Source organism: Populus euphratica, unplaced genomic scaffold (assembly GCF_000495115.2).
Source record: "Populus euphratica unplaced genomic scaffold, PopEup_1.0 scaffold113.1, whole genome shotgun sequence".
In the NCBI taxonomy this organism is placed as follows: Eukaryota; Viridiplantae; Streptophyta; class Magnoliopsida; order Malpighiales; family Salicaceae; genus Populus; species Populus euphratica.
In genome coordinates, this window is record NW_011499984.1 from 12,187 (window position 1) to 15,519 (window position 3,333).

At 37.0% G+C, this 3,333-nt stretch overlaps 1 protein-coding gene and 1 long non-coding RNA gene across 2 annotated transcripts in view; one reads left to right on the forward strand and one right to left on the reverse strand.

Annotated features, from left to right (window-relative positions):
* The window catches only part of LOC105139993 (probable leucine-rich repeat receptor-like protein kinase At1g35710), a gene marked incomplete at its 3' end in the record, with an annotated part of 18,166 nt that overhangs the window by 12,177 nt on the left and 2,656 nt on the right, over positions 1–3,333 (reverse strand). The window lies entirely within an intron of this gene.
* On the forward strand, positions 912–1,486 carry LOC105139955 (uncharacterized). The gene is made up of 2 exons (XR_845093.1): positions 912–1,018; positions 1,120–1,486. It is a non-coding gene; the product is annotated as an uncharacterized LOC105139955 (long non-coding RNA).

Consider the following 3,333-nt stretch of genomic DNA (forward strand, 5'->3'; position numbering starts at 1 on the left):
CTCTTTCCCAACCTTTATTGATCTCGTAAACAAAAGGAACTATACACAAATTCGTATGTGTTTTATGTACAAAGATTGCATGCTACACCAAGCTATCTTTAACTCACACTCTACATGTTCTTGCATGCCCCTACATGTTGAACATGCTTTACATATGCTGCTGCATGCCTATACATGCCTCCCTCATAACCAAGAGCTGCAACAAATATTTATATACAAGCATTTACAAGGCATAACTCTCATTTGTACTTTTAAGGAAGTAGTGGGACACCATCTCACCCATTAACATAGTGGCCCCATGATCTATCAAGTAGTGGGTAGTTTTCCCCTATGATCTCCCATGATTTTAATGGATTGAGACCAACCCTTGGCCAGTCCCTACCCCCCACATTTTCAGCCTCCATGATCCCATGATCTTGGATATCCATAACTACCACTAACCCACATTGTGTATGCCCACCTGATAACCCCAATTGCCAGTCCTTGTTGCGTCTGCTACTGATCTGTTTCATGCCTTGGACAGTCCTTTGTCCAAGTTTTAGATTGTGCTAAGTCGAACCAACACTTTGGATAAGCTGTTATGCGCTACCAAATTTGTATCAGTGTGCAGGTTGCCAATTCCTGCGCCGCCAAATTATCATATATGTGCAGGTTGCTACTGTCTGCATTGCTGAATTCCACAACAGCCCCAATTCTCATTAGCTTATTCCCATGACGAGTTTTCCTGCTTGACCTGGACATCTATCATCCAGCCCATGTTCATTAATAATCTGTTGAATTATACAAATCTGTACTGCTGATTTTTCCCAGTATTGGCATAACTGCCAGTACCCTTGGACACTGTTTTGGACAACCTATGAAAGTGTGCACCTCGTGCATATTTGACACTCTTACAGCTCCTGCTTAATTACTGTACTAACCAGTTCATCTAATCTGCAGAACATACTTGAAATTCCCATTGAGGCCTCTCATTTCAATCGACGGAAGCACAGTCTATGAATTAGATAACAAGTTTAAAGTGAGATGAAACCTTCAGCTTTTGACAATATTATTTGTTATGACATTTTTCTATATCGTGGCTCCGATATCAATAAGGGGTTGCAACTTTCCATTTGACAGATTGTTAGGCATGCTGAGAGCTGGAATGTTTCTGCACTTGAAGCTATTGGTCAGATATTCACCCCAAGCTTTGATAGACCTGGTGAATGAATTTGAGAAAACGTCTGGAAATCTAAAGCTGATGTAATCAGATCTCTGCAGTTTGATTAAAAAGTTGTAGACTTTCGTATGGATTAAGTTAGCAACCATCATCCTGTCTGCTCAAAGCAACTCAGCAGTTGGATGGAAAAGAAATGAAATGAGTTCCGGGACTTGAACCCGGGTCTCTCGGGTGAGAGCCGAGTATCCTAACCCACTAGACTACAACTGATCCTGCTTGCCCTCCTCTGGCAACTATAATACATCTGTTATTGATATTGCATGATTTTTTGTGGAATAAAAAACACAAACATCACCTTGATAACAAAAAGGAACCAACCTCCTTGAAATTTTCAGTTCTTGTTTGGAGCGAGTGTCTGGGAATCCTAGGTGCTGTGGTGGTGGAGATGGCGGTGGTGCATGCGCGCATGGTTACAACATTTCCTTGCTTTTCAGTTGCTGGTCATGAATAGTAGGGTTTTTGAACTTGAGGTCTTGGCGCCCTGTTTCTTCCTACTTAACGACGGGATTGAAAGAAGGAAGTTATAATTTCCAGTGATAAGGGAGTGATGATTGCTTTCCTCTAGTCTCTGTCGTCCTTTAAAAAAGTACTCCAAGAAGATTTTTAATCTGTTAGTTATGCCAGGGTCCATCAACTGGAAGCCTTTAGGCGAAGGTCCCTGTGTAACCTTTGTGAGTTATGATTTTTATCTTGAGAGCTACTTAATCAGTTTTTTTCCCCTATAGTTTCAATCGCATCCCTGCAGATGTTTTAATATTGAATCAATTAACAAAAACGTTTTTTCAATCTCTAAACTTTCAAAATGTTATCAAATAGAAACTTTTGTGAGTAATTAGACGACATGAAATATTCAAGTTGCAGTTCAAGGATCTAAATGATGCAGCAATATATCATTTATTTTAAAGATATAATTACAAAAATGATAAAAAATAATTTCATGTGTATCAGAATAAAAATTAGATGTAAGAATAAAAGTTTAAACTATGGAGCTAGTTAAAAAAACAATAATTATTCTATTTTTCTTCGATGAGTCAAGCACTCATAGTGATCAGAGTACTTTACACATTAATTAGTTAATTAAATATATCATTATTTTGTTATTTTTTAATTATAATATCATTCGTAGCAATACAAAAGTTTAAAAGTCCATTTTTTTGGGATATTAGACTTCTTAAATTTAAAGTTTTTTTTTTTTATCTTTGATGGTCTATCTAATTTAATATATATTCTTAAAATTTTAAATTATTTTATATCTTTTTTTTAACCATATTAAAAAAATATGAATATGAATATAAAAAACCATCCCATGAAAAGCATTTAGTTGTCACAGAATTAGCATGCATATAGAGTTAACATATACCCTGACTAGTTAGTCATCAACATGTTTTGAACTCTTACTCGCCCAATCACCAGTTAATTGAGTACACTTGTGCTTACAAATTATACAAGGGATGAAATAATACTGTACTAAAACATATTAACTTTATTACAAGGGATGAAACAGGATCTTGAAACCCAGTTGTCCTCGTTATAGCAAAGAGCCTTTATTTACTTTGATTGATAATAATACTATATACTAAAACATCGTAATCGTTGAAGGAACAAAATAAAAAGCAGAGAAATAATTTATTACAAACAAAAGTACGAAAGTTGAAAGGAACATCATTCGAAACAATCACATACTAATTATACAAAATCTTTTGGAAAATTCTCAGCCTGTCACAGTTGTTTGAGGCATCAGATCTTCCAATGTTATAGCGGAGAATGACTTTGGCAGCGGGGGCCATCGAGCTATGAGCTCCGAAGCTACTTGTCGCATGGTTGGCCTAGATTGGGGGTTGGCAAGCAAGCATGCAAATGCTATTTTGATAATGTAGACCACACTTTCTGCAACTCGATTTTCAGGAAGTGGGATACGTTGGTCTATCACATCCTTCAACAATGTGTGCTGGTTGATTTGTGAGAACGATGAGGAGGAAAATGCTGATGGAGAAACAGATGAGATGAGATCACCCGGATGCATTCCCGTTATTACTTCCATTGTGACCACTCCAAAGCTGTAGACATCGCACTTCTCGTTCACTCTCATTGTGTAAGCTAGCTCTGCAAAAATT